This window comes from Diabrotica virgifera, chromosome 4, assembly GCF_917563875.1.
Source record: "Diabrotica virgifera virgifera chromosome 4, PGI_DIABVI_V3a".
NCBI classification, from domain to species: Eukaryota; Metazoa; Arthropoda; class Insecta; order Coleoptera; family Chrysomelidae; genus Diabrotica; species Diabrotica virgifera.
In genome coordinates, this window is record NC_065446.1 from 195,467,818 (window position 1) to 195,495,641 (window position 27,824).

The 27,824-nt window shown below is 33.0% G+C and overlaps 1 protein-coding gene and 1 long non-coding RNA gene across 3 annotated transcripts in view; both read right to left on the reverse strand.

The window, feature by feature from the left end:
- The window catches only part of LOC126883284 (uncharacterized), a 314,814-nt gene that overhangs the window by 282,461 nt on the left and 4,529 nt on the right, over positions 1 to 27,824 (reverse strand). The gene's annotated exons all lie outside the window — the stretch shown is intronic.
- LOC126883289 (uncharacterized) lies at positions 463 to 2,985 on the reverse strand. The gene is made up of 2 exons (XR_007697598.1): positions 2,436 to 2,985; positions 463 to 643 (listed from the first exon to the last, which is right to left on the reverse strand). It is a non-coding gene; the product is annotated as an uncharacterized LOC126883289 (long non-coding RNA).

Below are 27,824 nucleotides of genomic sequence, written 5' to 3' on the forward strand. Positions count from 1 at the left end.
ACAGTGACAGTTTTAGTTGACATACTCCTCCGATATGTGTAAAGGTGGGATCAATATAACGTAAATTTAAAGGTTAATTTCACTAAATTTCCCAGCTCGACTAGTTTCATTTCTTTTTATCTCACAATTAAATATGTTGCCCATATTTTGCCGGTTATTAGGGCACTCATCACTGTACATCCTTGCTGATGTGACAATACCTCCTATCTGTTTTTTCATGAGTTTTGTATGAGAGATGGAAAAACATGTTTTAAGGTCACCTCCTGTGTTCATATGTAAGTTTTGACTTGTTTTGTAGTTCATAGATAGTTTAATTTACTACAAAACAAATATCATATGAAAACAGGAGGTGACCCTAAGACAAGTTTTTAGTCTCTCTTACAAAACTCATGAAAAAAAACAGATAGGATGTATTATTACATCACTGACGATATGTGGCCATACCAAATAATACATCCTTGATAAATATAAACATTTTTATTGAACAAAATCTTTTCATACATTTTTTAATGCAATTTACTGATATTCCTAAATATTTCAAAAAAATGTGTCACATTTGCTTTGTAAACCTTTCTTTTGCCTTTCGTAGCCACATATTCCGTTTCCTTCCTGGTTTTTTGTAGACCACTTCTCTCAGCTGATTCTAAAAAAAAATAAAATAAATGGTAATTTTTCTATCCTTTACAATTAACAATCAGAAGAAATATTATTTACAGATAATGATATGCATAATAATAATAGGTTTGTTTTAGCATCAGTTTCAAACAGTTTGAAATCATCAGCGAATAGTGGACCAGCACGAGTAGAGGGGATCGCACTGGTGACTGTATTATGTTCTTTTACAGACCAACTGTTTGCTGACGGTTTTTGACTAGTTTGACTGTTTGCTAGAATAAACCTAATAATAATGAATATTTTGTATTTTGACAATGACATCTGATGTGGAAGTCAAAACATTAATAAAATTATTTTTTCAAGTTAACTTTCACATGCGCGTCTTAAAATTGTACTTTTAATACTTATATCATAAATAACTATTAAAACTATCTTAAGAGGAAACAGTATCGATCAACAGGTAGCGAAAAGGTGTTCCAAGATTGCGGCTGTAATTTTGAATATTTTTTCGAGATATTTGGCACACATATTCTTAATATAATAAAGAATGGTGGTACAGAGCCCAATTTGAAAAATATATTAATATGTGGAAATTACTTTGTAATTAAATACAATATAAAAAAACGAGCTTGTACCGCCATTAAGAAGAACAAAAAAATACACTTTCTTCAAATACAACTTTTTTATCCGATTTTGTGTTATTTTGGAACTACTAAAATTTTTTATTTCATTAGTAGTTCCAAAATTACACAAAATCTAGGCATCGGATAAAAAAGTTTATTTGAAGAAAGTGTATTTTTTTGTTCTTCTTAATGGCGGTACAGGCTCGTTTTTTAAATATTGTATAATTACAGAGTAATTTCCACATATTAATATATTTTTCAAATTGGGCTCTGTACCGCCATTCTTTATTATTTTACGAATACGTGTGCCAAATACCTCGAAAAAATATTCAAAATTACAGTGGCAATCTTGGAACACGTTTTGGCTACCTGTTGATCGCTACTGTATTAACTTAAAACATTGTAATTTGCTAAACCAGTATATTTTACTCTACTACTACTCTACTAGCTACCTCATTTTCCACTGTTTCTAAAGACTTGTTTACATGGGTAGAGTTTTGAGGAGAGTAGAGTAGCGGTAGTACTCTACCAAAAATGGCTTGATACCATTCACATGAGGAGAGTACAAGTATAGTACTGATGCTTGTATAGTGAAACCGATTTTTGTATTTTTAAACACTCTTGATTATAAGTGCACCTTAAATTCTTAATTTTTTGCTTAAGCTCGTTTACTCCAAAGCCTCCTTTGCCATTCTTTCGACGATTTCATCCTCCGCAGCTTGCTGCAAACTTTTATTTCTGTAGTATACACTACCTAAATTCCATAAACACTGGTATTCGCCGTATTATAGCTCTACAAGTTTTAAAGTTTCATCTTCGGTGAACTTCATTTTCACTATTTACACAAAACACAATTCCAGCCAGAATGACAGCGCCCCCATGTACTCTCCTACCTACTCTATTCTGCCATAATTGAGCGTGTTCCATGGGTAGAGTGTGCAGCCGAGTAGACATTTTGGCAGTAGTGGTGGTCATAGAGTAGTTACTTTGCGTTGCTAGTCACTCTACTTTAACTCCAACTATACACTCTACCAGCTATTCTACTGTGCTGAGCATTTTTACAGGTAGAGTTACTCTACTCTATCAAGTACTTACATCATTACTCTACCCGTGTAAACAAGTCTTAAATCTACTGAATGAAAATCTACTTAATCTTAATCTACTCTTAATGAAAAATGTCTAAAATCATTTACCCACCTAGTATTATTGTAGAATTTAAGACAGTCCAGTGCCTTATAAATAATTTCAATATGAATATTTTTTCCTTTAATTCTCCTTTGATACCACTCCATTTTAGATTTTGGGGAACTTATTTCATTGTGTTTATAGCCCATATTTATTGAAGGAACCCAATCTGGAGATTGTTATTATCGATTAAGTCGGCTGGTTTTCCTATTTTCCTATAAGATTAAAATGTTAACATCTTCAAAAATCGTTACTGTTGTAATTGTAACTTACCAGATATAAAATGATTACAGCAGACAGGACAGGAAAATTTTCATTTCGCTAGTAAAACCTGTACATTGTATTGCATTTAACCATTGTTGTCTCTCAGATACCTATTTAGTTCAGTTTAAAAGTGAACTTTATCTTGACTTTATCACAATTACTTTGCATTTCACACTTCAAAACACAACACCAATGAAGCATATTATCTTTCTAAATTAATACTTCCAGAGAAAATGTTAAATTAATCTTTGTACAACACAAAATTACAAAGAAATACAACTGAAATTATCTAAAACTCATGAAGAACAGATAGAATAAGATTTATCTTTTACACCCAGTAGCCATATTGAGAATAGTATATTATTATCAGTAGACAGTAGAAACGATTACATTTAAATTTGGTAAATATAACTCCGCACGACCACGCAACTCGAAACACAAGTACGCAAACACGGTTGCGTGAAGCGTGGCTCGCAATCGTGAAATTTACGAGACTTGCTCGACCTGTAGATTCTTGTGTAACAAACAGGGCCCGGATTACGTACACTCGATACGCATCGTATCCGCCATGTTTTCCCATAAGGCGCTACAGTAAAACATGGCGAATACGATGCGTATCGAGTGTAGGTAATCCGGCCCCTGGTCACAGAACACTGGTTAATGCGCGGTTGCCGCCTCCTCAGAACCGCGTGAAATAGAACTCAGAGATTTCGATTACGATATGAGTTACAGAATACCAATCCAAACAAAAAAATGATGCGATAGATATCAAACATTCCGATTTTGGGTAATTACGATTCGACTTGGTCATTTCTATTCGATTTGTTAAAAGTTACAGAATAGGGCTGATTGTCTTCATTTATCTTTGCTTGAAAAAACGAATCGGACTGTAGTTCGCACAGCTCTAATTGGTATTCTGCTGATTGGTTCTGGATGTTGACTCCCATTGGATTGTTAAAAAGCTCAAGATCGGGTTTTAGTGCATCAAATTCCGAAAACCTTTCATCGAATTCATCGAAACCTCGAGAAATCGACCATGGTTTCTTCTTGATTTATTTCGAAACACGCAGGAAAATGTGTGAGGTCTCATGTATTTTCATGCAGTTCTCGAAAAGATCAAGTTTTTGCGAAATGTCTCAATTTGACCAACCAACTGTGATACTGTCTTATTTTTCCCCTGGAGTTGTAGGTTTAATGTGTTCAAGTGAGAGGTAATGTCTGTTAAAAATGCCAGTGCATGAAGAAATGTTTTGTTCGTAAGCTTTGTTGTAAATACGTCCGTGTTAATAACAATTTCCGTTTCAAAAAACACTAAGATCTCTTTTCTTAAAGAAAAAAAATTTCTAAGGCATTTACCTGCACTCAACCAGCGTATCTCTGAATGTAGGGGGACGTCCTTATATTCAGTATTTAATTCCTCCAAGAAAGAGATGAATTTTCGGTGACGCAGAGCTCTGTTTCCTCCTCTTAAGCTGTTTCCTACCTGCATTATAGTTTTCATAGTATCGTTGGTTTTAATTATCATTCCGCAGAGAGCCTCTTGATGGATAATGCAATGAAACATAGCACAGTTAACACCATTTTCCCGCAAAAGTCCAGCCAGTCCCGTTATGCGTCCCGTCATTGCTTTTGCTCCGTCGGTGCAAACGCAAGAGCACTTTTGAAAACCGCCTATATTTTTCACAGCGTCACTAACTGCTTCAAATATATTTATACCTTTGGTCCCGTCTTCCATGTGGTGCAGTTTTAGAAGTTCCTCAGTTACACAAAAATCTTCACTGATGCATCTAACAAAAATTAATAGCTGATTTTTGTCAGTAATGTCAACAGATTCGTCCAGGGCTAAGGAGTAGTACAAACAATGACGAACTGTGTCGACCATATTTTTAAATACATGAGTATTCAACTTATCAACTCTTCTAGATACAGTTTGATGGTAAACTGAAACACATTTAAAAATTTTGGCCATCTTTTCATCTCCAAAGGATCGCGCCATTTTAACGGCGCACCGCTTGATCATTTGTCCATCTCTAAATGCTTTTTTACTTTTGACAAGCTCCAAAGATACTTCATATGATGCTGCTAAGCTTGATGATTGAACAGCTGTCGGTTTTGTAAATAGAGATTTTTGATGATAGAAAAAAAGGTAGTCCGTGATAAATACACATTTATGACATTTATTCTAACATGACATTTTAGTTAAATCTGACAGTTGTCACATTTTATTTGCAATTTGGTATAAAAACAAATCAATTGTGTTTATTGCATTTATAAAATGGTATTTTCTTTGATTTGTATAGTCTTATAAATTGTACAGATTAATTTTTTTTATATAGAATAATATAATAATATATTATTAGCGCCATCTATTGACAACTAGATTAAATGTTATAAATGTCACCGATGAAATGTAATCAGCGACGTGCGTTTTTTTCTGTCACATACAATTTAATGCGTTAGAGAGAAATCGAAAAACTGTGACGCACTGAAAAATGCTCATGAAAAGAACCATAATATTGTATTCTTTTGATACCGCGAGTACTTGACAACAAATAATGCGCTGAGGTTTGCCTTTTACATAATTCGATGAAGAAATATTGATTTTCCCATTTTCCTTGGAAAGTATGATTCTCTTCGAAAATTTTGCGTTTTTTGGCAATACTGATTCTGAATTTAACATTCAATTTATTCGCCAGTGTTAATTCAACACGACACATACAGCTGACTGAAGCTAACTGCCCGCTCATCAGGAGTGGGTGTTCAAGGTTAACTACTTTCTTCTGATTACGGAAAGTTAGACAGGTTTGAAACAGGTAAAAGTTATCAATGGCAATATTTTTGAAAAATGTTTGCGGGGGCCGCAGTTTAACGAGCCTCGGGCCGCATGCGGCCCGCGTTCCTAAGGTTATACCACACTGCGTTACCTAGTCTATTAATCGCAGGATACCAGCATGGTATCCTGCGATACCATGTCTATGGATCGGAGACAAGTGGGAATAGGATTGGTCACGCGACGGACAGGTGTGCCCTGCGGCATTTATAAGACACAGTTAATTTCCTGTCATACAGTCGTCCTGCTGTATGATCGGAGTAGAATCGGAAGGTTGTATGATAGGTATGTCCAAGCCTTAACCCTCGCAGGACCAACCTTTTAGTAGAAACAGCGAGGACCAAGGAAGGTCAATAAATGTCCACACATAAATTAATCAAAAACATGCTTCTTTATTTAAACTAATTTAAAAATAACACTTTTATATTATTGCTAGGCATTAATGGAACAGTTAAAAGATGTGAATTTATAATTTACCCGGAGTCTTCGGCTTCAGTGGAATTGGCATCATCGTAGGATACAGAAACATTTTTGACTTCTTGCTGTGCTTACCGCATACATACTAGTAATAGATAGGCGGGGTACTGGGACACCTATCTATTACTCATACTTGCATTTTGAACAAACTTTGGTTGGTTTTGCCCACTTATTGGCCTTTTTTCTTTTAGATTTTGCTAATTTGACACATGAATGATATCGTCCCTTTCCATTTTGGGATGGTGTTGAAGGTATTCAAGGGGATTATTTATAGTCCACTGTCAAGTTTTTATAAAAGTATAAGGAAATGAATTAAATTATAGAAATGATAATTATGCCATCTAATAGGGCAGTAGTACTCCGACAACTACTAATTATTTCAGATTTTTAGAAAAAAGGGTATTTAGAAAATCGGATGTAATGCAATGTTGTGGATACTTTTTAACCCTCCTTGGTCCTTCTAGGGTTAACGAATAATAATGAAATCCATGGATCTTGTGGTGAATGGTGAATATACATGTCATATATCTTTTAAAGTCGGGTCCATCGATATTTCGCCCGTCGGCAAATTCAAAGAGATAATATTTGTATTTTATGAAATTCGAGTAAACCGATGTCCCTTTATCTAGGCACATGCCGGTATTTTTACAACCCGGTTACTCATCGTAAATCAATCAGTTTAGCACTTAAAAATTTATACTTGGGGATTAGTACAGTTAAAATTGTTAGACAATTATACTATTAAGCAATATAATTGAAACTTTTTTTCTACTTTGAAGGACAAAAAAGAGTTCATTAGCGGAACGTAATTCAAAATTATTCTGCAAATTACATTTGATACAATATTTGATTAAAATATTTCATTTTTAATGGTAAAAAATATATTAAATACATATATTAATTTGTCTGGACTAAAGGTGGTAAAAGATGGTCTGGAGTTATATTTTTGTTTGAATTTGCCGACGCGACGGGCGATAGATATATGGTGTCAACTTTACCTTCGATCTTTCTCTGTATGGTAAGCTTATCGAGACCATCTCTTCGAAAAATAGCCCAAAAGTGAGAAAAACCGACCTCTGTTCCATAGCCCTGTACTTAGATATAGAAGGCAAGAAAAAGATGAAATAACATAACAGTTAAAAAATTTCAAACGAAAATATTAACCTTGAGAACAACTAAATGAGACGTTAGGGATAAAAAAGGATGAAGGACGAATTTTTTTTAAAAACGTTGATACAAAAGAATGATGTTAAAGAAATAATAATTTTAAGTCGTTTATTTGTAGAGCGAACTACGATAAAAACGTCAATTGACTATCAGCTGGTTGAAATATATTCATTGACTCTATATAATCCCCCTGTTTATGATAGCAAACCTTACGTTTAATAGTGGTAGCATTTAGCACCGTAGGAATACATTATGTAAATGTAGCGAATAATTATAGCTAATGTTTTCGTGTTAGGCTGATGATTAGGAACTCTAATTCCTGCTGCTAGCTGTTAATTTATTACCGTAAAAAGTTTTATAAAGGTCATTTACAAGTGTTTTCGACAAAGGTAAATATTCCAGAAAATTTAGATCAGTTTTTGAAAGTAAACTCTCTATTTATAGCCGAGTAAATGAACGGGAAAGACGGCGACACCGTGTAATGTTCAGGGTCAACTCCGAATTGCATGAAAATTTGGATTTAGGTTCTATGTATTTAACTTCCACTTTAAAGTTGAACTTGTACCGTTGGTTGCTTTTAGTTGGGGGTTGACAGTCACCCCTTCTCGGGGGTGAAAAAATGCATGTTTCAAATAAGTCCGGAAATGAATAAATTGACTAATTCTGAGCAACTTTTGTTTCATAGAATTTTTGCGATTGAAAATGTTTATTTTTTGACAAAAAAACCACGTTTCTAGGCCGTGTTTCGCAAATAACTCTAAAGTATTTTATTGAAAAAAAAATATTCTTAGCAAAAATGTAGCATAGAAATAAAATGAAAAAAATTGTGTATTCGTGAAGTCTATAAACCCAGTAAAAGCCAAGTTGTAGCTCATGAAAAATACGTTCTTATTCGTCAAATTCCAAATAGAATGTTTCAACGTGAAATAACCAAAAAATTAAACACTTTTCGGGAAAAAGCCATTGAAACTTTTTTAGTGTTTTAAGTGTTTTAAAAAAAGCTTTATTTTCATTTTTTTAGTCTCTAGCATCAAAACTACGCGAGTTACGCGCAAAATATAGTTGGCTCCTTTGTTTTTGGTAAAAAAATAGTGAAAATCTCCCAATTTAGCACCCCAAATGAAATTAATTTTTACCGCTTTACAAACAATTTACTTTACTTATGTATATTTTATATGATCTCTAAGTTTCATCGGTTTAAGGTGCTAATTTTTGAGAGGGTTATAGCTGAACGGGCTGAACGAGTCACTAATCACGAGTCTATGCAAACTTTGAACAGCCGAGCCATATCTTAACCAATTTTTGTCTACCAGAAAAACAAAATGAAACAAGCATATTTATAAAAGCAAAACCTACATTTTTTTACTTTTTGAGATTGCTAATACTTTTTATTGCGAAAAAGAGCATTTTTCCAAGATTTTTAGAAAAAAAATTTTTACTATAAAATCAATTTTTTCAAAAATAAGTACTGTTTGTTTACTAGCAGGTATTGAACGAAACAATTAATAAAGTCAAAACAAGAAATCAACAATAATAATTACAACATCTGCTTATAATCTTTTTATCCCTTCAGATAGCGTCTATTGGTAGAGAAAATGGAGTTTCCTCATAAGCGCATAAATACACATATTCAAATCAATCTGATTGGTAAATAATTCAAAACGATAACAAAGGAAATATATAGGAGGAAAATAATATAGGTAATTAAAACCACTTACCGATAAAACTTGTCGAATGCGAAACACTAGGGAACGAACGAAAAACGATGTGTGCACACTTATGGTCTCGAAGCATCTCATGTCTTTTTCTTATGCCATGGGGGAAGAAACTCGGGTTCAAGTGGGTACCCGTTCCAGCGATCTCACATTCCTTACAGCGATATCGATAAGAGGAACACAGGGGTAGCGGAAAAAGGGATATGACTTCGAACTATTTCAACAATCAAACCAACTTTATGGGATTTCCAACATTCTCCCCCCTTTAAAGGCCATAAGGCATTTAACAAAAACTAATATTACATATCACTACTTGAGCAACAAGCAATGACAAAACAAACAAATCCAATTTCGGGTTCTAAATAGGGGGAGATTTTCACCATTTTTTTGGGGTGCCAATAAAAGGGGCCAACTTTATTTTGAGCGTAACTCGCTTAGTTTTGATGCTAGAAATTTTTTGTCCAAAATAAAAATAAAGATTTTCTTAAACACTTCCTTTTTCAAATACCGCGCGATTATTTTGTTTCGGAGATCCCAATTCTGAGATTAATTGTCCGCCATCGGAACTACTTTTTTTTCGAGATATCGACTTTGGCGCCCTCTACAATATTAGTGTACGTGCATAAATGGAAAAATATATATTTTTTGTATTCTCTAAGAATTAGATATTGACATTAATATGTAAAAAGTTTTATGTTCATTTTTAATAAAAGTTCTGAGAAAAAAAATCTTGAAAAAATGCTTATTTTTGATCTTCTAAAGTGTACTAGTACCTTAATAGAATAATAGGTTTGTTCTAGCATCAGTTTCAAACGGTTTGAAACCATCAGCGAATAGTGGACCAGCGCGAGTAGAGGGGATAGCACTGGTGACTGTATTATGTTCTCTCACTGACCAACTGTTTGCTGACGGTTTGTGACTAGTTAGACTGTTAACAGTAGCATTGTCTTATAAAGGAGTCATTCAACCCTTACCTCTTAATAACAGTCAGATCAGTACCGTTGATTCTGTGAAATTTCTTGGTATTTTTTTAGACAGCAACCTTAAATGATCCCACCATATCGATTTGTTAAGGAAGAAACTATCCTCAGCTTGCTATGCTATAAGATCTGTTTCGAATGAACTCAATTTAGCATCTTCCAAAATAACATATTTTTCTTTGTTCGAGTCACATCTTCGTTATGGTCTTCCTTTTTGGGGTTCTGGTACAGCTGCCCAATTCGATGTTATTTTCAAATTACAAAAAAGAGCAATTAGATATCTGTTTGGCCTCAGAAGAACAACACATTGCAGAAGTTACTTCAAAGATCACAGAATTTTAACCCTTCCATCTTTGTATATTTTAGAAACTGTTTGCTTAATTCGTAAACATCTACATGTCTTTCCACCAAGACCTAATCATGACTACTTCACGAGAAATTCTACGTTTGACGTCTATATGCCGACCCCGTCCTCTGAGTTAGTAAAGAAATCTATATTATATTCCGCAAAAAAACTTTACAACCATCTCCCTCTACAACTTAAATCTGCAGCATCTTTCCCCAAATTCCGTAAACTGACAAAAGCCTACCTATCTGAAAGACCATATTATTCAGTAGAAGATTTTCTTAATCAATAACTAAGAAATTACAGTACCATTTGCACAAGTAGTATTTTTATTATCATTTTTTTTTTGTCTATATTTGGGTGTCATATGCAGCAGCTTAACTTTTAAACTTTTAAACTTATTAATTACTAGGTAGTCTATGCATTTGCAATTTACTTAAATTTTGCAATTGATTACTTCTGTTTAACTTATCCAGATTTAGCCATACGGCTCACACTCCCTCTAAGGGGAAAATTGACTCATCCCAGATACCTACGGTATCAAAAGGATTGAGCTCTGGTGGGACTCTTTCCGTGTTATCGAGCCCTAGGTGACTTGGAATGCAGGTGTATCTCCCAGAAATTTTCGTACGCATCTGGCCGTCGCGAGTAGTACAGCTTTCTGCATGGTCTTATAAAGATGTTCATTCTTTTAACTGTTTTCTGTTTAACTTTATTATTATTGTTATTATTGTAAATATATTGACGATTTATGTAATTTTAGTAAATTGGATTGTTATTGTTTTGTTTTCTTGACTTTTTATAAGCTTTGTCGATAAAATTGTACAATTTTTCATGACAATAAAGCATATTTCTATTCTATTCTATTCTATAAACCTAATATTAAATTTTCTATTAAATTCGAAGAGATCCGTAAAACTATTAACCAATCAACTAGATAAAAAATAAAAATTAACGTTATAACAATTAATATTAAATATCAATTAAATTTTCGTAGGTACTTTGGAACTAACGATTTTATTCTTCTACCTATATAAAAAATCATCATGTTAGGTAAATAGCTGTCTGATTAGCATAACAGTTAATTTAATCAAGCAAAAAATAGATTGGCAAATATTGTAAGTAAAACTAAGATTAGTATATTATACCAGTTTTTGTTATACCGGACTTTGTCCAAATATCTGGTACCAAAATCACCAACTGGTACCAAAATCTAGCTAAAGAGAAGTGAGAGAAGAAACTCAGAAAGTATTTATGTGACATAAAATTTTATAACAAATAATCAGATTAAAAATACCTTTTAGAGTTTCTCGTTATGGCAAAGAGAATTTTATTACACTATTTTTTCGGTTCTTTTGATAACAGAATTACTCCGAGTATATAAATATGTTATTAATCCATATGTATAATAAGCACAAAACGGTACAAATACTAAATACTATTAAATTCTTGTTAATAACCGTTAATCAGTCTGTTCGCAAAACACCCATAATTTATGAATATTTATGATAGGACTGAGTCACTCACAACAATGAAAACACAGGTTTATCGACGAGTAAGTAGAGTGGTAAAAAAGTAATTTAACAGTATTTTTGGAAAAGAAGCACCACAAACGACCTTCATTTAGCGAACTACTATTTTTAATTTTAATTAGATATTACTTAGATGTTACGTATCCAATGATAAAATCGACATGAACCACATGAAGATGATTTGAACTTCAATAAAAATATATTTTTAAAAACATTGATGTTGAATAATATTTAAATCCATCTGAGGCCAAACTAGTTTGTCCTAAACGCATTTTTAAAAAACGTAGTCGAATTTCGAGAGTTTTATTCTCTAAAGTGGACTCTAGTCCAACAATCCAATATACAGGTAAACTGTCATTGTATACCGGGTGTACGAATCAAAGTGTGTTTTTTTCTCTAAGTTCGCAACACCCTGTGGAATATTCTAGCATTTTGAAAATACTGAAATTAAAACCCAACTATAGCCCCAGGTTTTCTTAACATTCTGTTTTTTGATTCATTCGCTTATGTTGGATAATACAAAAGTTAGGTACTTTAACAACTAGCCATGTTCTTCTAAACTTTGAACAGCTAATAAGAACAGCTCAAGACAGACAAGAGCTTACAATTAGTAGCCAGCATCCATTGAGGATTAAAACAAATAGCGGACTGCGCCAGCGAGACCCCCTCTCATGTATACTGTTCAATCTAGCTCTGGAAAAAGTAATAGGTACGTATGTCATACATCACAACCACCGGTTCAATATACTCACTGCAAATCTGTACGTATACTGATGTGATGATTCAGATTCAGAGACTTGGACGCAGGCTGATTCTCACTAGCATGCAAGGCAAGTGCTCGACATGGGCAAGGCATTAGCTCGGCAGGATACATTTTACATTAAATCTTATGCACTTCACGGTGCCCTTCTTATAATTCACACTATGCGTGCCAGGCACCGAACGTTCTTTTCGAAATAATCTTTGCCGAGCATGTGCCTTGCCGTTGCCGGTCCGGTTCCTTGCACGTCTAATGAGAATCGGGCTTAACTAAAGCAAACACGTTAGGATGTTTCGAAAGAAAAGGACCAAGGCGAATCTATGGAGCAATGATCGACAACGGACTGTGGAGAAGACGATATATTATATCGTCTATATAATATATAATTTCGAACTATATATACCAGAATATGCCAGGAACCAGAATCATAAAATATATTAAGATATGTCTGAGGTGAGTAGGGCGTGTAATGCGGCTGAAACAAAGTATCCCAGCTAAAAAACGCTCTTTGATACACCCATTGGTTGGTCAAGAAAATGAAGACTCAGAACAAGGTTCCTTGATAGCATCGATGAAAATATGAAAAATATAGGAATACGTGTTTGGTAGAGAAAGACGATGGATAGAGACGACTGTATAGAAATATACTCCATGCTATGGCATGCTGGACGAGCCATACAGTCTGTAGTCAACACCCCGAAGTATGAGCGGGAATACAAGGTGTATCAATACTCATACGCTTATGAAACACACCTGGCGGATCATAAGGGCCTTCACATTTTGCTCTTTTTCAACTTGTCTTGAGTGAAATGTCTTTAATCTTTCCTATCAGCCTCTCTTGGCTAACTCTTGTTTCTTCCGACCCCGAATGGCGATTAGGTTTCCGAAGGCAGACGGGTCGCTATATTTCGTTCTACTACATATTCTTCACCGAAAGATTGCCTATTATCTAGAAAAACTATTTGAAGACCAAAGAGATAACACCTTTGAGCTAGAAGAAGAGGTAAATGATGGAGCAAGAATATTACAGCAGGAAGTTTATTCTGCCAAACACAGCTAAAGGATGGCAAAGCAGCAGGTCCCGATAATATACAAGCAGAACTACTCAAACTGATGGACAACGAATCAATAGCAATAATCACAAAGATATTCAACAACATATACAACTCTGGACTAATACCAACAGAATGGCTGAAGTCTGCGTTTATTGCACTTCCAAAAAAAACAGGAGCCAAAAAGTTCCAAGAATACCGTACGATAAGCCTGATGAGTCATCTCCTAAAATTGTTCCTAAAGGTAATCCATACGAGAATTTACAAGCTATGTGAAAGTCAAATTTCGCCCAACCAGTCCGGGTTCATAAATGCTGTTGGTACGAGAGAGGCTTTGTTTTTAATACAAGTCTTATTCCAGAGATGCAGAGACGTAAATTGCGACGTATACGCATGTCTGGTTGATTACGAGAAGGCGTTTGATCGAGTACAACACGCCAAGATGATGCAAATACTAAAAGAAGCAGGAATTAACAACCAAGATCTGAAAATAATTAGAAACCTTTACTGGAATCAGACTGCAAACCTCAGAGTTGACGGTGAACTCACCGAATATGTCAAAATCATGCGTGGAGTGAGGCAAGGCTGCATTTTGTCCCCCCTAATTTTCAATCTTTACTCTGAAAAAATATTTATCGAAGCTTTGCACGAAACTGAAAAAGGTATTCTACTAAACGGGTACCGGCTAAATAATATCAGGTATGCAGATGACACCATAATATTTGCGGACAACCTAGAAGACCTACAAGTCCTCATGGACAAAATCACGTATTACAGTCAACAATATGGACTCAATATAAACGTAAAGAAAACAAAGCTTATGATAGTTAGTAAGAAAAAGATAACAGAAGGTCAACTCTATATCAACCAAACCCCTGTAGAAAGAGTGAGGCACTACAACTACCTCGGCACCATAATAAATTAAGAATGGACCAATAACCAAGAAATAAGAGCACGCAACGGAAAAGCTAGATCAATCTTCAACCGTATGGGGGCGTTTTTCAAGAGCCACAACCTTTCTCTTGGTATAAAAGTAAGAATGCTGAGATGTTACGTCTTCTCTGTCCTTTTTTATGGTGTTGAATCATGGACCTTGAACGAGGATATGTGCCGAAAATTGGAAGCATTTGAGATGTGGCCATGTCAGAGAATTCTTAAAATCCCATGGACTGATCGGGTCACAAATGATGAGGTTCTTAGAAGAATGGCGAAGAACCGAGAAGTACTAACCACCATCAAATCTCAAAAGTTGGAATACTTTGGACACATTATGGGAAATTATTTATTGCCTGAGTATTTGAACAGTCAGTTGGTCCCGATAGCAAATGTTCATGAGCATAGCACTAGAGCTGCAAATTCAATAAATTTTTATGTTAGAACAACCAGCAAGTCCAGTTCAATGAAAAGCTTGTTTCATAAAGGAATTGTACAGTTCAATAATATACCTTATCACATTAGAAATAGCCATAATGCAACTATCTTTAAGAGATTATTAATCCATTATATTAAAACTAAGACCTAGAAACCAATTGGCAATGTTTGTTGTACTTCCAGTGTTTTTATTTTTATTTTATTTTCTCTTTTTTTTGTTTATATATTGAATGTTTCTGATTAATTTAATTTGTCAATGCTTATTTCTTTATTTGTTTAGTCTCATGTTTTTAACTTTTGTAATACTTTATGATAATTATACAGCGCTCCTTGCCTTGACAATTCTTATGTAATTTGTACAGGTGTGGAGTGCAATGTTTTTGTTTTGTGTATTATCTATTACGATAAATAAATAAATATATATCTATCTATGAATCCAGATATGCCCTCCTACAAGGTATCCTGCAAGGAAAAATATTTGGAAAGCGAGGTCCAGGAAGAAGAAGAACATCCTGGTTAAAGAACCTCAGAACCTGTTCAACACAACATCTGTGCAGCTTTTCCGCGTTGCTGCAGATAAAGTGAAGATTGCCATGATGATCGCCAACATTCGTCACGGATAGGCACATCAAGAAGAAGAAGTATAGAAATAATTGAGGGTGCTTGGACCCACAGAGAGTTGTGAAGCTAGAATGATGAATGGTGATATTAAGATAGAACAGGTCTCAAGCTATATGTATTTGAGACAAATCCTAAAAATTACTAAAGCAAATCAGACTGTGGTGATAAATCATTGAACAAGATTAGCATGGATAGCATGTGAAGAGCTAGCTTTCATATTAACAAATCATAAATATCCTCAATACTTTTAAGTGAAGACCCAGAGAGCGTTGGAAAGGCGAATGTTATGTATAGACTTAGGAAAGACAGAAAAATAACCAGTGGATACGGAATGTTACGAATGTAAAAGATATCATAGAAAAAGGCATTTGCAGGCCATAACAGCAGGCAGAAGGACGATAGATGGAAGAAACATGTGCTGCACTGGAGACATTGGGAATCAAAATGACTTAAAGGGTAACCACAGATGAGGTGGGCAGATAATTTAAAGAGACATGCCGGTCCAAGATAGAAAAATAAAAGTAGGAGGCGTATGTATATCCGAACTTAGATATAAAAAGGGCTCTAAATAGGATACATACACATACAAATTATAGATACAAATGATTAGATGTATTACAAATTAATGGTAAAGGCTAGATAGATAGTAGACAGGATAGTAATCCTGTCGAGTTTGGATCCTGCAGTGCTAGACTTAAAAATTTAATTGATTAGTATTAAGATTACAAAAATACCCAAAACAATTGTCATTTTAGAGGAAATTTTGGCAGAAAAATATATTTTTTCAATAATTTAAATCGATAGAATTACTTATTTGAACATATATTTTAATTATAATTATAATTAACTTTTTGTAATACGTGTTTTGATATTATCAAAAATAATCTTGTTTTACTATTGAAAAATCAATATCTTTTGATAGACACACCTTGTTCAATAAAAAAATATGCCTAACGGTTGTATTTTAGGTTTTAGACCATTCAAAACTTTTTATCAAAAATAATTTTTCCTAAACAAAAATGTTGCAATTTATTGAAACATATTCTATAATTGGCATTACGAATAATGTAACTACAAAAGGGTTCACACATTAAGGAGTGTAGCAAACCAGAACGAAACAACAGCCAGGAAGTGTAAATTACTTTACGGACAAAAATAGAATGGGCACGGCAACATTAATCTTTGCAAAATCCTGTATTTTCGCTGACAATTAAAATTCAGAATTATTTTTAAAATTAGATTGAAAGAAAATATGTCTTTAACTGTTGCTCTTTCTCTTTTTCTTTACTCCTGACTCCCATGAGGTAGTATTGCCCAAATGCAAGAACAAGACGACTTGGTATTGCCTTGGTATTGCACTCCCGTCTTAGTCTTGGTCTTGTAGCAAGTCTTGCAAGTCTCGCAGTTACGTAACAGAATAGGTATTAGGGGAGTGCAATTAGAACGAAAAGATACAATGTTTCGGAAAAAATCAAACAAGGTTATATTTTTCTAAAACGTTTTTTGTTAGTTTATAAATATGTTAAAGTAAAAAGTTCTACTCACAAATTTCGCCGCTAATTGTTTATTAATTGTTTAAACAATAACAATTATTTTGTATAAATGTTAAGAATATGGGTGAATTCAACATTTTATTTTGATAAAAAATGTTTTTATTTTAGTTTTGATTATGCTGAACCCGAATCTGACATTACAATTTGCAAATTCAAAATGGCGGATTCAAAATGGCGTATTTTTTCCTAAAAATCCTTAAAAAGTAGTTGTAAAATCCGAATTTTTTTTATAAAACGTGTTTGTTTACATATATGTGGATATTTTTGAGAGGTTGCTGAACCTGAATCAAATTTTGATAATTTAAATTATAAAATGGCATATCCAAAATGGCGGATAACTTAAAAAATAGTTGTAAAATCATAATTTCTTTACAAAATGTATTTATTTCTACATAATATATTTATTTTTGAGAGCTTTGATAAACCTAACTTAAATGTTAACATTATAAACTATAAAATGGCGGATCCAAAATGCGGATTTTCTAAAAAGAACATAAAAGAACATTTTTCTAAAATATTTATTGTCTTTATTTTTAACAGGTTGTTGAATCTGAATTAAAGATTAAAAATTTAAATTTCAAAATGGCGGATCCAAAATGGCGGATATTTAAATGAAAAACAAGTAGAATCCAATCAAACAAATATGGAATTTTATTCTTAAAACAAAAAAGGTAAACAAATAATTTTCACAATAATATTAAAAATTAAAATTTATTACAAAGAATATTTAAAAAAAAACAAATTTTCGATTAGAAGGATATAATTACACATTGGAACATAGTTTTTAATTCAAAACAACTTTTCTTTATAAACATTTTCGATATTGTGAAAATTAACAAAAGTTGATATTTGATGATTGCATCTTATGTTATATACGATACAGAGTATTTTATAAAGAATAACTTTTTTTCGTAAAACTGATATTAAAAAAGTTATCAATAGGTTCCAAGTTACGCAGATATACTGTATAAGAGCTAAAAAAAATTTTTTTGTTGAACATTTATTATTGTTGAAGCTTATTATTAAATGTAGTTTAGATAAGTTTTACAGAAAAAAGTTTTGATCACTCTGTGTATACATTTTTTCCGCTGGTAATTTTCGGTGTTTGTATTCCATTTTTGTTATCTTTCTTAGTTTTCTCAAAAAGAAACTGTTTATTTCATTTTTAAACTAAAACAATTCAGTGATTTTTAAAGATTACATCCCAAGCTTTAAAAAAATAGCAAAAAAATTGTATTAGATTTATTCAAAGTTGAGTAATACCGTCTTAAAATGGTGGGAATTCTGTAAAACTACGAAATTTTCAAAAATTACATTTTTTGAGACATCGTATTATTTGAATTAAATTTTTGAGATTTTTTTTGAATGAAACATCGTTTAGTAAGATGATTTAGAGGTAAGTTGTGCAAATTTGAGAGTTTTATAAGTAAAATTGTATTAGTTACACATTTTTAAATCATTTTTAAACAAAATTCATGTAAGGCTCACTTTCCGCCCACACCGTACTTATGTCCATATATTTTATTTCTTTATATTACAACCATAAGATAGCTTGTTTCATATTCTTTCATGTCCAATTTGTAAAATTTCTTTTGATCCATTAGTTAAAGAATTACATTAAAAAAACTCAACCGTGCAATTCTTCCAACGCTAGTTTACAGTGCGCCAATGTGTGTGAGAAGGGTGACTTTAGCGTTATAAATAAAAAATTACAGAAGCTAGAGATTTCATTTTAGAAAAATCTTTATATAAGGTTTTTTGTAAAATTTTCTGAATTTTTCAATGGTCAAGTCAGTTTTTTTCTAAAAATTATATTTTAGGAGTTATTTAAAAAAACATCTAACTTCGGTGTTCATTTGTTTAATTAATAAAAAATGAAGCACCCACTTCTCGAGTAGAACTTTTTGATATGTTGTTTATTAAACATTTTTTAATGAAATTACAAAAGTTTTATCTTGTTTGATTTTTTTCGAAATGAAAATCAAAATGCACTCCCCTATATATTTTAAGCTTGAATTAACATAGCTATAGTAACAGTAACGACCAACCAAATTAATAAATGTCTTAAACAACTGACACCGGATGCAGGCGAGCGGCACACCCCTAATTTGAGGCTTAGAAATCTAAAAAGCGACCATTCAAAAATCAAATTTTATGCAAAAATGCGAAAAATCAATTTTGATGATTTTTCATATTTACCTCGCTGTATCTTTGGTCGCTGTAAATATTTCCTTTTGAAAATTTTACTGTATCATCTTTCAAGTATTTAGATGACAACGAGCTTTGACCACAATGTTTAAACAAATTAAAAGAGGAGTTGTTAATTTTGAAACATTTTGTCGTCAGATTTCGTTAGTTTCATGTTTACTTAAAAAAGTTGATCGGCAAACTTTTTAGTTTATAATTTTAACCAAGACAGCAATAAAATATAATTGATGAAGAAGTTTTCTGGAAAATTTCAAGTCAAAGTATACAATAAGAAAAAGGTATGTGACTTTAGAGACGAGTGGCACTCTTCCAAAAAACGCTTATTTCTCGAGATACTGACCACGGCGTGGTAAATGTCTAATTTTAGTCTTACCTTATGTTTTTGACGGTGCTGAAAACAAAAATAAGGTTTATTTTGAATTTTAGGTGGAGGAACATTGTCAAAATCGCAATTTTGCCTTAAAAATAAAAAAAAACGAAATCAAGTTTTTCTTAAAATTAAAAGTTGCATTATTTTTTTCTATAAAACATTTTGTTCTTTGCACCCTATATTTTAATATAAACTTGAATAAAAAGCTAAATTTCAAATTTTGTCACTCAACTTTTGCGATTAAACTTTGAAATTCAGGAATCTGCACCTTTCACTTTAAACAATTCATAACTTTTATTATAATGAGACAGAAATATTGAGGCAGGTACCATTGTCTTTAAAAAGCTAAGAAATATATATTACAAAAAATTTCAGAAAAAAATATTAAAATGGAACCGAGTTATTAAACGCGAAACATGTGATTTCATTTTCTTTTTATTTTTAGGGTAATTTTTGCGATTTTTCCAATGTTCCCCCACATAAAATTCAAAATAAACCCAATTTTCGTTTTCAGTACCATCAAAAACATAAAGTATGACCAAAATTGGACATTCACCACACCGTGGTCATCACACACCACACAATATCTCGAGAAATAAGCATTTTTTGTTGTGTGCCGCTCGTCCATAAAGTCACATAATTTTTTTTCTATTTCGTATTTTAACTTAAAATTTTCGAGAAAACTTCTTCATGAATTATGTTTTATTGCAGTGTTGGTTAAAATTATAATCTAAAAAGTTTGTCGCTTAACTTTTTTAAGTAAACATGAAACTAACGAAATCTGACAACAAAATGTTTAAACATTAACAACTCTTTTTAATTTGTATAAGCATTTTGTACGAACCCGTTATTATCTAAATACTTCAAAGATGACACAGTAAAATTTTCAAGAGGAAATATTTACAGCTACCAAAGATACAGGGAGGTAAATTTAAAAAATCATCAAAATTGATTTTTCGCATTTTTGCATAAAATTTGGTTTTTGAACATGTTCCACTAATTCTAGATAAAAATAAACTTCATATATTCAGATTAAGCGACCTTGAAAACATAAATAACCACCAAAATTGGTCATTCACCTTAAAGTTGATTTTCGTGGTCGGGGTAACATAATTTTAGGGGTTGCTGCCGCTCGCCTAATGGGGTTTGAATCTTTCTAGGTTAGCACAATTTACACAAAGTAATTTAAGATGCATGAATTATTTCGAAAAACTTATTAAAGTTGCTTTTGGGTCTTTTAGATCTATGACTCCAACTCTCGTTACTCCAACTAGAACTATTTGAATCTTCTTCATTCATGTCCATGTCAAATTTTTATCACTCCTAGAACAGGGATTAGATGAAAATCAATTATTATTACATTAGACTCTAAAGAAAGCTCAATTGAGAATGACGTTTAGTGATATCGAAAAAGTAACTATGTACTCGTTACATTATACTCGTACTAGCCAATACCCTAAGTACCGAATACCAAACCGAGAATTATATATCGTTACTTTAAATAATAAACTGGCGTCTGATCGGCCTATGGAGGAGCGGTACGGGAAGGGATAAGGGCTTCCGGCTTGGTGATACTCCTCCATAGATCCCTACCGAAGGGCGTTGACGCCTAAGAACGGTGTATACATACATACTTTAAATAATTCAGTATTTTGTTAACACGGTAGCTGGCATGATCTGTTATTGATTTGCCTCGTTATTTTTGAATATTAGCCGCGCTCTTTCAGCGAATTTTGTTTAACCGAATGATCTCATCGCACACTCGGAGGAAACGATAGGCCGAGAAGATATACATAATATTTATATTCCTACTAACTAAAAAATCAAAAAATTTAATTATTGAGTGGGTGTCCTTAACAGTAGGTATGCTAACCTTATTATATTTTTTATCAGCTAAGGTGACAAATTTTTAATGTCGGCTTCGCAAATCAAGACATTACAACTTTATGATTAGAGGGCAGCTATGCTTAAAATCTGGACAATTAATTTCAGAGAGAAGAAGTCGTCTGCTGGGAAAGAATATACAAAATATTTTATTTTTACATTGTAATTATGGACTGTGAGTACGTCTCAATGCGTCAAGTATTATTTTAATCGATATTTTGATTCGTTATATATGTTTATGGTATTGTTCGTAATGCGCATAAGTCCAATTTTCTAAATTTTTGATACATATTTTTTTGCTAATCATAGAGTCTCTAAGCATATACCCGAACTACTATACTGCCGTCCTAAGCCAAAAAGACGCTCTCAATATTTTAAGTTGTTGAGTTATTGCGATTTATCGGTTTTTTATTACAAGCACTCATATAGATGCGTCTAATTTTATTACCAATTTTAGGCACTCTGGAGTTAAAATGCGTCTTTTTCGCTTAGGAGATAGGTTAAACATTGCATTTGGGGTCCTTAAGAACCATAATATAAAAATGGAAAAATTTTGAGATACGCCCTTTTGGCTTAGGACGGCAGTATACTCCCTAAAACGACAATGAGTTCTAACTGCAAGACGCTCACAGGCTTAGTCTTGTTCTTACTCAAATCTTGCACGGTCAGTCTTGTTCTTGGTCTTGCTAAAATTAGGCGGCCTTGGTCTTGGTCTTGCAAAAACGCAAGAACAAGACCAAGACTGGTTTTGGGCAACACTACCATAAGGAGTGTAATGGTCATCGTGATGTGGTGTATTGTCCATTTCCAAAGAACTCTGTCTCTGGTCATTTATTTTAACCCATGCAATGGTCTTTCCCATATTTCTGTAATTTGGTCGAATCATCTTGTTGAGATCTTTCTCGTGATCTTCGTTCTTCTACCTTTTCTTGGATAATAAGTATTTCCATGTTGTCTGTGTTTGCTCTCACAATATGTCCAAAATATATAAATTGTTGGAGATGGACTTAGCTGGAAAGCCTTTTGGTTACCTTTCCCTCATTTCAAATTGAATTATTTGTCCTGTGGTCGGTTCACAGAATTCGTAAGTCTTCTTCAACAGAAGATTTTAGTGGAGTGTATCTTTCTATTTTCGTCTTGTCTTAATCAAATTTGAGAGTCGTTCCAATTTTTGGACAAATTTTCTACGGCGACTTTTACTAGATCACATCTACGTTTTATTTCTTCCTGTAGTGACCCTTTGTTTGTGTTCAATGATTCCAGATATAAGTATGAACACACAATCTCAAACCGGTCAATGTGGTTATGTGTGGATGACTGTTATGTGTTGTAGTCTCCTATATCAAGATCTTTGTTTTTGATATGTTTAAATGCATACCAAATATTAATACCTTATAACTGATGATGTATTTGGAAGTTGTAAAACCGTTTAGAATGCCAAACGATGCCATAGTCTGATCAGAATTCCAACCCAACAGCTCTCGTTCATAAATAAAATATCTATGACGCGACTGGCAAGGCTGACAGGAAGTAACACAGAAGTGAACAAGAAAAATATAATATAAATGTAATTTAATAACAAGAATATAATATGTAGTATTATACAGGGTGGGCCAAAGAAAACAGTCCACCTCGATATTTGGCAGTAGTTATTAGATTTTAAAGAAATGCCGAAACAGGTCGATTTTTATTTTTATATTGCAATTTTTTGGCATATGTATATTTCATACTAGTGACGTCATCCATCTGAGCGTGATGACGTAACCGATGATTTTTTTAAATGGAAATATGTAGAGGTGGTGTGGTAGCTCATTCGAAAGGGTGTTCAATTCTCTATTCAGCAATATAAACATTAATATCATTATTTATACAGGTTGACCGTTGACCAAAAACATAATTTTTGAATTAAATTAATTGACGCAAAAAGAATGTATGTAATTTATTTATCTCAAAATACATTGTACTGCTATCAGAAAATAGAAAAAATGTTTATTTCACAAATAAACATTTTTTTTTCTATTTTTTGAGATCAATAGAATGTATTTTGCGTTAAATAAATTACATACATTCTTCTTTTTATTCAATTAATTTAATTAAAAAAATAGTTTTTTGGCCACCTTGTATAAATAATGATATTCATGTTTATATTACTGAACAAAGAATTAAACACCCTTTCAAATGAGCTACTACACGACCCCTATTCCCACTTAAAAAATTGGCGATTACTTCATCACGCCCAGATGGATGACGTCACTAGTATGAAATATATATCAAAAAATTGTAATTTAAAAATAAAAATCGACCAGTTCCGGCAGTTCCTTAAAATTAAATAACTACTGCCAAATACCGAGGTGGACTGTTTTCTTTGGCCTACCCTGTATATAAACAAAAAATTAAGGTTTTAATTCAGGTAAATAATTGTACTTACAATAAGGATTTACTTTACACGAACTCGTCGGAATCAAACTTTAAACTCTATCGGTTTTTATGCTACTAGTTTTAACACTGGAGTCCAACGTTCAACAAATAGTTTGAATCACATTGGGCAACATGAGGAACGTAATATCAACCAGAACAAATTTATTATAATCGAAATATTGTTTATGGACATCCGTAAAAAATTATTAAAATTCCTCATTGTACAATGGGTCTTATATAATTAAACTGACGTACGTTTTATATCAAAATAGTTGACTTGAATTTAAAGTGAATTGCTCTCAGAATATAAAAAAATACTACAGCGTTGTTTTCAAACAGCCGTAAATAGCGGGAAGGAATTTAAGAAACTATTTTAACTCTATTTCGGGAATATTACATGTTTTGAAATAAACTCAAAGATGGTGTCACATAAAAACTGTTTATAACGTAAATAAAAAGACAGAATTAAAATAAAAAACTATCCAGTCAATATCAATATAAATATCATTTATATCTATCCCACCATCACATTGCACGTACAAGGAGGATATATTTTATACATGTCACAGAGACGAAATAGGCATCTTCAGCGAACTCATATACACATTACTGACTTGCAAATTAAGAGGATGGATCTGTATTCCTTTGTACTGTTTGTGACGTCGCTTTTTCAAGTTACCAAGCTATTTAACCAATCTTCTGGTCCAATATAGCTGTAATAACCAATATAGCCAGTATTCATTGAAAGAAATTTGACGGATGAAAATTATTTGGAACCTTTGGATAACGTTATCGAATCTGTAATGGTTGATAGTGTGGACAACCAACTGGATGGTCAAGGAAATTTTTTGATTGATGAAAGTGACTTATATTTTCAGCAAGGCGGGGATCAACCACGTTTGGATTTCCACGTGAGAGATTTGTTACATCAAAATTATCCCGGGAAGTGGATTGGTCCAAGAGTTGCCATAGAGTAGCCATTTAGATCTCCGGCTTTAACACTACTCGACATTTTTTGTGGGGACATTTAAGTTTACGTTTTGATTTTATTTTTCTATTCGCCTCATATTCTTCTATTCAAGTTTGTCAGTATTCCATAAACGAAATGTTTGGGATCTACCCGTAGGTCGAATAAAAAAAATAATTAGGGTAATTATACAATTAACAGTGGTAGAGACAGTTTCTTTGTTAACAAACAACGACCGCGAAAATAAAACGCAACAATAAAAGATTGTAGTATTAAAGTAAAAATAAGAAAGGAAAATCTATTCTCCAATAAATATAATAAATTATTGATCAAAACTTTTCTTGAAAACTGTGATGGAAGTATAGCGCAGATACTATTTAATAAAGTGGATAGAAAAGATATTAGGCCTGGATACCCCGGACCAAAAACAGTTGATTAATAGCAAGCTGAAAATTTGTTAATAGCTTAACGGTGTCTAGTCGGACAAACTTTGATGAAGGGGAGCACTGGAAAAGGGGAAGTTTTAATTGTGGAACGTGATTTTAATTGTGGAACGTACCATCCTGACAAGTTTATGATTGTGAAAACTTGCAGGTTGTTTTTAGGTTTATTCAATGGCAAACTTTACATAATATATGAAAAAAATTTTGCCGACAAATATATTGGGCGTTTTAATAAGTCCCACATGTAGAACATTTCAAATGACAAGAATTATGTCGGTTAGTTAGCAGTCTGATTGTTGCATGAGAGTTTAATGAAATGGTAACAAATCAATTTTGGGTAAGGGTAACAATTGGAAGTTCTGTCCGACAAAATACATGAGACATTTTCGTAATCTGATGTTCGAAACCTGTATCCTGTTCCACAATTAAAACTTCCTCTGTTCCAGTATTCCCATATATCAAAGTTTGTCCGACTAGACACCGTTAAGCTATTAACAAATTTTCAGCTTGCTATTAATCAACTTTTTTTGGTAGCCCGGATCCAGGCCTATATGATTTACTAGAGGCAGAGACATAGCGCCATCGAAAAACCTAATTTGAATAGTCTGTGTCTATGTAATAAAATTACGTGGTTTTGGGATTTTAGCCAATTCCACAGAATAATCATAATATACACTATACATAAACTAAATTGTTGGTTTTAAGAAGATTAGCGTTTACGCATAAAAGTTTGTACAATATAATTTTTATTTACTAACAATGACAATTCATAAATGTATAGAATGACATGGACTGTGAAATATCTAACAGTATAGATTGCCAACCAACGTTTAGATGTAAGTTCAACAAATTCCATTATAATAACGATTTTTCTGTTTGGTCATTTTAGTCTAAGATACAATATAAGGTCGATCTGCACTGATCTGTGATGGATAAAAATTATTGGATATGTAATTTAGTATGTTAACAATTATAAAAAACAGGGGGTGTCCGATCTAATTTTGTTCTGGCTATAATTAATTAATAATTAAAAATTGACTTATGTATTTTATAAATTCGAAAGAAATTTCGGCCCTGGCAAATTAGTACAGGAACCAAAGCTTTTCACCTCGCAATTCTTACAGAATGGATCAATTTGCTTGAAAATTTGAGAATAAGTAGTGGATAGTCCATGGATCAAAATCAATATGATGCCGACAGGCGCTTTTACCATGGGGGTGGTTGCCACCCCATCTCGGGGGGTGGGAATTTTTTATTATATTTTGACCTCAAAACTTAATAAAAACATTCATTCTAAGCAAAAAATGTTCAATACATTTTTTTATAGTTTTTGATTTATTCGCTATCGAAAGTGTTGGTTTTATATCTAAAAAATAAATGTTTTTCGATGGTATACTCATTTACGATTCCCTCAATTTTTGCCTTAGAACAAATTTTATCAAACTAAGTTCTTGGGAATTAAATTACCTACAATTTCATATTTAAACATTTTTTCGTATCTCTGATGCTAATCTTCCTATTCTGAAAAAAAATGGCAGTTTTTACCAAATTGCAAACATTCTTTATTCGCTTTAAACTTCAGTTTTTTTAAAAACTAATCATTCTAATAGTCTAAGAGCTGGGAGCGGATTTTGTGCGTGATAAGTAATATGGAAAAACTATACGGGGATATGTTGAATTAGTTGTGTACATGACTTTCACCAACGGCCGGAAACCAGAGTTGGGGCCGAGGGTAGTTATAAGGGGTCAAAGTCGCGGTTTTTATTATTTTTTTTATGACGCTCATGATCGAGATAGTTCACCAAAATTTGGGAATAAGTAGATCATGACGTAATTAAGTAAAATCTCTAGGGGCGGAACGCTGCATAGCCGACAAAAGGGTGGGGGTAGGGGTGAATATAAAAAATATAAAGGGTTTTTTGCGACATTTGTGATTGAGATAGTGCACCAAAATTTGGGTATAAGTAGACCATGACATAAATAATTAAAATCCTCAGAGCCGGAAACCAGAGTTGGAAAGGACGTTAGTTATAAGGGGTCAAAGTTCGGTTTTTTATTATTTTTTTTGCGACGCTCATGATCGAGATAGCGCGCCAAAATTTGGGAATAAGTAGGTCATGACGTAACTAAGTAAAATATCCAGGATTGGAACGCTGCGTGGCCGACAAAGGGGTGGGGCAGGGGTGAATATAAAAAAAGTAAGAGGTTTTTTGCGACGTTCGTGATTGAGATAGTGCACCAAAATTTGAGAATAAATAGACCATGACATAACTAAGTAATATCCCCAGAGGCGGAAACCAGAGGGGCGGACGAGGGTAGTTATAAGGGGTAAAAGTCGCGGTTTTTATTATTTTTTTTTGTGGCGCTCATGATGGAGATAGTGCACCAAAATTTGGGAGTAAGTAGGTTATGACGTAACTAAGTAAAATCTTCAGGGGCGGAA